We start from the raw sequence: 10,308 nt of genomic DNA, 5'->3' as shown, positions 1-10,308 counted from the left end.
CCTTCTTTTAGTTTTATTGAAAATGCTGATTTCTTTCTTTTTTTAAATATGTATTTATTGAAGTATAGTCAGTTTACAATGTTGTGTCAATTTCTGGTGTACAGCACAATGCTTCATTCATATAGGAACATACATATATTTGTTTTCATATTCTTTTTCATCATAGGTCACTACAAGATACTGAATATAGTTCCCTGTGCTATATAGTATAAACTTTTTGTTTATCTGTTTTATGTATATTAGTATCTGCAAATCTAGAACTCCCAATTTATCCCTTCCCACCCCTTCCCCCCTGGTAACCATAAGTTTGTTTTCTATGTCTGTTTCTGTTTTGTAAACAAGTTCGTTTGTCCTTTTTTTTTTTTTTAGATTCCACATAAAAGTGATATCATATGGTATTTTTTTTTCTCTTTCTGGCTTACTTCACTTAGAATGACAATCTCCAGGTCCATCCATGTTGCTGCAAATGGCATTATTTTATTCTTTTTAATGGCTGAGTATTATTCCATTGTATAAATATACCACAACTTCTTTATCCAGTCATCTGTTGATGGACATTTAGGTTGTTTCCATGTCTTGGCTATTATATATAGTGCTGCTATGAACATTGGGGTGCAGGTATCTTTTTAAATTAGGGTTCCCTCTGGATATATGCCCAGGAGTGGGATTGCTGGGTCATATGGTAAGTCTATTTTAAGTCTTTTGAGGAACGTCCGTACTGTTTTCCGTAATGGCTACACCAAACTACATTCCCACCAACAGTGTAGGAGGATTCCCTTTTCTCCACCTGATTTCTTTTTTAAGGGAGACTGTTTCCTACCTTTCTACTTTGCTGTTAAAAAGTCACAGTTGAGAGGTAAAGTTACTTTTATTAATCTTTTGTCTTTAAAAAATTGAAATTAAAGCATCTTGAATTTTCAAACATTAAACAAATACTTAAAATGACATTTTATTTTAGTTAAAATAATGTAATAGGAAAATATCTGGAAGTAGGATAAATACACATATAACAATATGTTCTGGATGTAGTAGAACAATATTCTGAAAATCCTTTGTCGTTGATTGAAGGATGATAATCAGAGTTCAAGGCACAACCCAGATTTTGCCGCTATATCCTCTGATAATCACCACTTCTATATACATAGCTCTTTAACTACAAGAAATCTATATGGACAGTGTTACCTTTCTTCTAAATGTTCCCCTGTGCTCTATGTCAGTAGTGCTTGAAAGCTGGGATTAAACCTTATTTCCTCTTCATATTCAGTTACTAAAGATTGGGTATAGTACTTTACCTTATCAATCCATCCTTCTATATCGGTGCTTTGATTTTGGCTCTGGTCTTCTCTGGCCTGGAGTATTCTAGTAGGTTTACTAGCTTTTGCCCTTAAGCCTTTTCCCATAATTTTGCCTGAATGATCTTTCTTGAATAAATTTCTTGTTTTCTCTTTGTTACCCTTTAATATCAACCTTTGCTTTCCTTTTCAGCTTCATCTTACCTCCTTGTTCTCCACCTACCTAGTCCACCCCTAAATTTTAGTCTTACCAAGGTATTTGTTATTCCCCAAACCTGTGGGGAATGCACTTCATGCTTTCATACTCAAGTTCATGGTAATCCCCTTACCTCCCGAGTTCATTCATATTTCAACTCAGCTTAAGATTTAGGTGCCAACTGAAGTGTTTCATGAATTCCTCTGCCCGCTCTCATGCCCTCTGTACCTTCTACAGACTAACACTGTGTTTTATTGTACTTATTTTCTCCTCTTAACTTTACTGCTGCATTTTGGGCAGAGTAATTCTTTGTTGTTGAGAGCTGTCCTGAGCTCCCTTTAGCAACATCCTGGCTTCTACCCATGCAGTGTCAGTAGAATCCTCCCATTTGTGACAACCAAAAATCTTTCCAGCCATTACAAAATATTGCCTGGGGGACAAAGTTGCCCTTGGTCAGAACCATTGCTTTAAAGGAATGTGAGATGCTTGAGGGTACGATAAGTGATTTATCTTTGTAATTCCAGTAAACTGTTTTTGATACTATAAATGAATCAATATCTGATCATCTGTGTTCCCTTGCTTAATACTTTTTTACTGATTCCTCATCATTTCAGTAGCATGGTACTTAAAGCCCTGCCTGCAGCCTCTGTATACACAACTCCTCAGATATCCTCTTCAGTGAAAGAGTAAATTAAAAAAATCTGCCCAATAGCAGAGGAAGACTACAAGAAAACTTGGTTAGCTTGGCTGAGATTTTAGTTGAGAGGAAAGAAGTTTTCCCTGAGAATTTGTTGCCATAGAGCTGCTCTTATGTGAGTCTAAGCAGACACTTAAGTTACCTGCATGATACTTTCCAACTGAGAATTTAACAAAAAAGAATGACTCTATGGGAACCTGGCAAAAGCAAATGGGAAGGGGAAAAAATGGGTATAATCAGATCATCTTTATCTTCCTCTTGGCATTGAAACTGCTTTCATAGAGTACATGTTCTTTGCTCCTCCATTCTGTATATCCTACCTGTATTTGCCCCTGCCCTGGTTCAGCACTGCTTATGACTGGATGGATAAGTCTACTCAGTTCTGAAGTTAGCAGGCACTATATGAAATGCTCAGACATGCCTGGGCTAAAAAATAACTGTAATATGCACAGGAGGAAAACAAAAAAGAAGATTGAAATTTTCAATACGGAATTGGAAATTAAAAAAACTAAAAAGAAGGGACTATAATAGATAAAATTAAGAAATCAGTGAATGAGTTTAATACCAGATGAAACACAGCTGAAGATACAGTGAATTAAGTTTGGTCAGAAGAGAAAATTCAGAATAATGTATAGAGAGACAAAAGGATGGAAAAGGACCAGAAAACTATAACAGAGAAGCGCTAACATTAATGTAACTGTAGTCCTCAAAAGAGAGGAAATAGAGAATACTTGGAGTTAATGCTTAAGAAATTTACCAAATTAATGGAAATCAAGCTGCAGGTTTCAGAAGTCCCACAACCTCAAGCAAAATATTTCAGAGGAAATTAGACCTATGCAAATATTATTAATACATTGAAAGCTAAAAAAGAAAAGAGAAAATCTAAAGCAGTGAAAGAAATAAGGCATATTTCAAAGGACCCAAAATACGGTAACTGACTACTCAATAAAAAGTGGGAATCATGATGGTATATACCTGAAACTTACATGCCAGTTTTACCTGTTCTAAAAAAAAAAGTTGGGATCAGCAGACAAGGGGATGGTATTTTCAAAGTGATGGAGAAAATAACTACCAACATAGAATTCCATATAGAGCAAGAACGCCCTTAACAATTAGGGTACAATAGGTAAAATTTAGAAAATTTTACACAAAAAAATTTCTCCCTAACTACACAAAAATGTTTTTAAGCAGAAGGGAAACAATAATCAGATGGAAGCCTGTAGATGGAAGCCTGTAGATGCAAGAAAGAATGACGAACAACCAAAAGGGTAAACACATGGGTTAAATGAATAGTGATTTTGAGTCAAAAATAATGTCATGAGGGTTTAGAAAGCAAAAGACTAAACTACATGAAAACAATAGCATTTAAGTTGGGTGAGGGGTAAAGAAAAGTGTTTTTAAGATCCGAATGAGAAAAGGTTAGTGCAGTTTTGTGTTAGTCTTGACTATTCAGAGATTCATGTTATAATATTTAGAGTATCCATACTAAAAGATTTGTAAAAGTATATCACTGTATATTAATGGGTTAAAAAGGAATAATATCAATAAGAAGTACCTAATCCAAAAAAGTAGCAAGAAAGAGAAAAGAACAAAGAAAAAATGGTATATAGGAAAAACAGTTGGTGAGGTGGCAAATTTAAATCCAAATGGATCAATTTTTAATCAAGTCAAATCAAAGGAAATTGCATTAAATGTAAATAAACTAAATCTTCCAATAAAGACTGTCAGATAGCAATACAATCTAATTACAATCATACCTTATTTTATTATGCATCTCTTTATTGTTGTCTGCTTTATTGTGATTTTTATAAATTTAGGGTTTGTGGCAACCCTGTGTTGAGCAAGTCTTTTGGGACCATTTTTCTGTTATTTTTAAATTAAATTATTTACTTTTTTTAGGCTTAATGCTATTGCACACTTAATGGTCTACAGTATAGTGTAAACATAACTTTCATATGTGCTGAGAAATCAAAAAAATTTGTGTGACTCACTTTATTGCTTTATTGTTGTAATTGCTTTATTGTGAGGTCTGCAACTGAAACCACAATATCGCTGAGGTATGCTTGTGTATACAAGAGAGACACATATAAGGATATGGAAAAGTGAAAGAGTATGTAAAGACTAACCAACATATAGCTGCTGGGCTATACTAATATCAAACAGAATTTTAGGCAAACGACTTACTAGTAGTAAAGAGAAACAATTGATAAGGGACTAATTCACCAGGAAGATTTAGCAATCCTAAATTTATAGAATTCAACATATGGCTTCCAAGTTTATCAGAACTACACGGAGAAATAGAGAAAACTATTATTGTAGAGGAAGATCACACACTCAGTAGTAAAAAAAATTGATAGGGATATAGAAAATAGAATTAACCTAATCACCATGTATAAGCTACTGTACTCAACAGATACATAATATACATTTTTTAATGGACATGTGGAACATTCATAAAAACTGACCATTTTCTGTACCAAGAAGCAAATCTAAACAAAGAATTATAACCATACAGAGTATATTCTCTGACCATAATTAAGATAAGCTACAAAAAAAAGTTAAATCTCATGTTTAGAAACTATAAAAACATACTCTAAACTAACCTTGGGTTAAGGAAGAATCCACAATGAAAATTAGAAAATATAAAAATAAAGTGTCAAAATTCATGAGGTATAGTTAAAGTTATGCTTAGAGGGGACTTTATTTTTTTCTTTATCTTTTTTTTTTTCGGTTTTGTTTTTTTGCTTTTTAAAAAAATTCTTTTCTTTAGAGGGTAGTTTATATATCTTTAAAAGAAAAGAATAAAGGTTAAAAGTCAATAGATGGAGTATTTATCCCAGTAAGTTACAGAAACTGCAAATTAAGCACAAAGAAGAGGGAAGAAGAGCTTAACTTACTGAAAAAGGAATCAGACCTAATAGGATTAACAAAGCTAACAGTTGCTTCTTTGAAAAGATTAAAATGAAGGAAAAAGTTTGAAGGCACAAACATCAGAAATGAAATGGAGACATCACTCACTTTCTACACACATTAAGAATCTTCTACAAGTATATTATGATTAATGATGCCGAGGCATTTAAAAATTTAGATGAAATGGTCAAATAACTGAGAAACTACAGATATAAGAAAAAATCGGAATAGCTTCATATTTGTTAAAGTAGTTGGATCTATTTTTTTTGGTAGCAGAGGGTAAATTTTATTTAAAAATTTTTTTATTTTTATTTTTTATTGAAGTATAGTCAGTTTACAATGTTGTGTCAATTTTTGGTGTGCAGCACAGTGCTTCAGTTATACATGAATATACCTATATTCGTTTTCATATTTTTCACTGTAAGCTACTACAAGATATTGAATATAGTTCCCTGTGCTATACAGTATAAACTTGTTTATCTATTTTATATATATTAGTTAGTATCTGCAAATCTTGAACTCCCAATTTATCCTTTCCCACCCTCTTCCCCCTAGTAACAGTAAGTTTGTTTTCTGTGTGAATCTGTTTCTGTTTTGTAAATAAGTTCATCTTTTTTTTTGTAGATTCCACATGTAATTGATAGCATATGGTATTTTTCTTTCTTTTCCTGGCTTACTTAACTTCGAATGACATTCTCCAGGAACATCCATGTTGCTGCAAATGGCGTTATGTTGTCATTTTTAATGGCTGAATAGTATTCCATTGTATAAATATACCACATCTTCTTTATCCAATCATCTGTTGATGGACATTTATGTTGTTTAGATATTTGCAACTTTAACTTGTGAATGTTTTTTCCATGATGATTGAGAGAATATCATTTATAACATAGTTAATAGATATATACAAAAAAGAAAAATCACTGTACTTTGAGCATACTGAGTTTGGGCTGTCAGGAGGACAGGCAGATGTCCAACAGGCAGTTGGAATGTGGACTGCGGCAGTAGTTAGGACTGAAGATTGGCAGGCAAGATTGAGTAAAATTCCTAAAGGAGAGAACATAAAGAGAAGAGAAATGGGCCATGGACATAACCAAAGGGAATACTTAACTTTTGGGGTCAGAAGGAGATAGAGGAATCCAAGAGTGAAAAGTAGATCTGAGAGTGAACAGCATTATGAAAAATATTGGGAGAAGAAGTAAAAGTTGTTGATAGTGGCTTGCTGCAGAGAGTCTGAGGAAGATGAAAACAGAAAAAGCTTTTGGATTTGATACTTCAGTGATTATCAAGAGAGAATTTTTTTGCACATAGGTTAGATGGTGAGGATATGGAGGCCATGAAAAAGACACTTGGTAGTAAAGGGAAGGAGGGAGGAACAGGTAGTTCAAGGGGTAGCCTGGTAAGTGGAGGTGTGTGTGTGTGTGTGTGTGTGTGTGTGTGTGTGTGTTAAGATGGGGAACACAACAAAACATTTATACGTTGGCAGGATGAAAGCACAGAAGAAAGAATGAAGATGTAATGAAATGTTGTCAAGTTGGGGGGTTATTGTTGGAGTAAGGCCCCAGAGTAAGAATGAGGACCAAGAAGGAGCTTTCACTTTGAAATAGAGGAGGATCACTTCTTTTGTGTGTGTGTGTTTGTGTGTGTGTTTCTTGATACCAATCACTTCTGTTTATTTCAGGACATAATATGCTACTTAGACCCATGGATAATACTAACTTATAATCCTGTTTAAATGTTTTGTTTTGTAAAGATAGGCTCTAAAAATCATAAAACTGAATAGATGAATGATATAACACATATCAACTTAGATTTAAAATGTAGATCATGATTCTCATTCATTCTGTCCTATTGTTAAATGTATTACAAAGATACACATTTAGAAGACCACCCTGTTATTCTCTCCTGAGGAGACTATTCAAGTTGATGAGAAGTAACCCAACATGTTTAGACATAGCTGTTATCAAAAGGATCTTTCTGTGATGTTAACAAGGAAAAACAGTTCAAGTATCATGATCCATATCAACATGATATAAGTACATCATGTACTACAATATGTTTCAAATCTTGAAATTAAAGTGTTATTCGCATATATACATGTACCAGGTTGATACACATATTTTTCAGGCTAAGTAGAGACATACATTTAGAGCTGTATTAATGTATCAAAGCAAAAGACAACCCAGCTTAATACCAAGAGATGTTGTGACTGTCCACGTAGTGTTTGTTAGAGAAAACACTGATTTTGACACATCATTTTATTCAGATAGAGGTCTGGTCACACATGGTCCAAGGATACTCAAATGATAAACCAAATATAATCAGATGTTAAAGATTGGTCTTCAAACATTATAGCCAATGATGCCATGCCTGCCTATGATCTCACCCACATAAAACCACATCCACACTCAGTGGCCAGCAACCATTGAACACAGTTCCTTACCTGTGAGCTGTTTGAAGCTACCAGATTGAGCACTAGTGACTATGTTTTATACTCCTGAATAGCAGTAGGAATCTCAACAAGATTGGAGGAACCAGCTTAACCCTCACATAGTGAGTGCCAAAATGTGACAGTTAAGTCAGAGCATCGTTTACCAGGGCATGAGCCTTCTCTGTGAGGTTATGGATAAATTGGGCCATGGTTCTAGGATGGAAAAATCTGTCACCCAGAACTGGAGGATCACCACTTTCTCTGTGGCAGTAGTGAAGGAAGGGAGGAAGGGGAAAAGAAAAAGAAGTGGTGGTAATGTGGAAGCATGTCCACATTTTGAATAAAGAAACAAATGAGATCATCTGCAGAGAATAAGGAGGCCTGAGTAGAAGGGGATTTTATATATATAGAATATTCTTGTAAAAGTTATAATTAGAAGAAAACATGGAAGTTTTTCTCTTAATTTAGCAAAGCAGGTGGTTTGCAGTATCATGATGTCATGGAGAGAACGTTAGCATTGGAGCCAGAAAGACCTGAATTTGAGTCGTGGCTTTATCCCTTTTTAACAAGTTACCAAACTTATCTTTCTCAATTTCTTCACAGTAAAATGGGGACAACAGTACCTATTTTGTCAGGTAGTTATGCAGATGCAGTGATAGGATATGTCAGTTAATTTCAGTTTCAGCAAACATTTGTTAACCTCCTGTTGTGCGCCACATACTCCACTAAGTCCATATCTTGGAGGAGTTTGAAGTCAAGGAGGAAATTCACTTCTCCTTCATTGTCTTTTGGGACAAAAAACCCCCAACTTTTGCAGAATGGTGAGAGGGCTTGCTGGTTACTTGTCTGTGCACTTTCAAATACTAGATCAGATCCTGCCTGCAGGTGTTATTCCGGTCTGCCGGGATTTAGCCAGTAACGCTGGGTGTGCCACTTCTCCAAGGCAGTGTCCCTGCTATTCCGACCTCTTGCCTTCTGGACAGTGGGGCTGGCAAAGGGAACCCTTTGTATCTGCCAATCATGAGGTGTGAGTGGCCTTGGAATACTGACTCCTTCAATGGTAATTCAGCCTATCTCACTCAACCTCTGTTGTAAGCTGGCTGTGTATTTTTTTTCTCTGTCTCATTTTTGTTATTGTTGTTGTTAGCAGCTAAATGTAGGGTTGTTTAGTTTTCAAATAGCATCCCAGAGGGAAGTGGTCCCAGACCAAGGACTTGAGAACAACTGACCCCATCGTGAACGGTAATGAAATCCATCCATTTATAATCTCTATTACTTTGGGGGAGAATAAGTAAAGACATGCGTCCTTGATTAGGGAGGTTGGAATTAATTGTAATGATTGGACTTGGAGTGTGAGTCTAGAGAAATATTAAATTAAGTTCTAACAGAAGTGCTTTGGCAAAAGGATTATAAATTAAAGCTTTAATATGTGTACTCTAGTTGCTTAAATGATTGTAACATCATTCAAGCATTTAATGACAGTAAAATTGTTCCAGTGTCATCTGTGATTTGTGATGAAGATCAGCACGTCCAGATCAGGACTGACTGAAGCTCATCACCAAGGAAGGGACAAAACATTCTGACTAATACCTGTATTGTGTAATAGACAACTTCCCCTTCTTTAGTTCTTTTTCAGTTCAGCAGAGCTTTTATAACTTTATGTTGGATCAGCAAGGATTAGGTTGGCTCCATTTCTAGGATCGCATAAATACCAACCTTTCAGTGTCGGCAATAGGAAGTTCATTGATGTGTTTTTTTCATATATGTGACCTCTCAGATCTCTCAGGCAGGCCAGTCTGTTTTCCACAGGACTGATCTGTTTCCTTAGTTGTCAACTTTGTATGAGAATTATTGCTGTGCCATGGGCACCAGTAGAGTGTTCCAGCTGACCTTTGTTAGGCCTTTGAGGAAAGGTGGAAAACAACAACCACAAAAAAAAAAAAAAAAAAAAAAAAAAAAAAAAAAACCCACAGAAAAACCAGTTGGCAAGTGCCAAGGTACCATCAGTGACTAACAACAATGTTCTCTGGACATTTTGTGTGATTCCGTTAAAATAGCGGGCCAGAAATTAACTTGCTTCGAGCGCGATGATGCATGAAAGGCATTCACTGAGCACAGAGCCAGTGCTCAATAAATGTAATCTCTTACTACCATTATTATATTATTTGGAATGAATGTCACCTATTTTCCCCTCCTTCCCCCACTTTGGTCCTCACAAACATCTGAACCTCAGTGGTATGCAGGTAAACAACATTCGTCCTCTTTTCTGAGAACAGGCTGCCCTGATGTTGAAGGTGACATGGCATGGTCAGCAGCCCTGGAAGCCCCATTCCAGACTCCCCGTGATTTTGCTGGGTCAGCCCAGCCTTGCAAACTGGCAGCCGCCTGGAAGATTGAGGTCATGTTCTGCACTGGCCCACACTGGGGAATTGCCGCACATAGCCAACAATCTTCCCTGGCAATAAGAAGTGAAGGGTAGTTCTGGACCCCACTTAACAGCATCCCTTTAAATGCTGCTCTCATAAGCTGGAACTTAAACGCTGCACTAACAAGGGAGTCAGTTTTTGGACAGTCAAAGGCATTTTTTGTCAACAAAGCATCATTATTCAGGCCACACTAGGGTTGCTACATGTATAGTTCTGTTCAGTTCACCTGGTAGATAAAAGGGAATTTGGAGCTTTCATAGCTTCTAAATCAACTCTTACTTCAAACAGATGGCTCCTTGTTCTAAATAATGTCCTTTATATTTTTGTGTGGCAGACTTGACATTTCTAACTGCCCG

The 10,308-nt window shown here is 35.8% G+C and overlaps 1 pseudogene; it reads right to left on the bottom strand.

Moving 5' to 3' along the window:
* Positions 1-7,335: 7,335 nt before the first annotated feature.
* Positions 7,336-7,802, bottom strand: LOC116663045 (annotated as a pseudogene).
* Between the last annotated feature and the right edge of the window lie 2,506 nt (positions 7,803-10,308).

Source organism: Camelus ferus, chromosome 4 (assembly GCF_009834535.1).
Source record: "Camelus ferus isolate YT-003-E chromosome 4, BCGSAC_Cfer_1.0, whole genome shotgun sequence".
Taxonomy (NCBI): domain Eukaryota; kingdom Metazoa; phylum Chordata; class Mammalia; order Artiodactyla; family Camelidae; genus Camelus; species Camelus ferus.
Note: the sequence above shows the minus strand (reverse complement) of the source record. Positions and strands in the feature narration are given on the sequence as shown.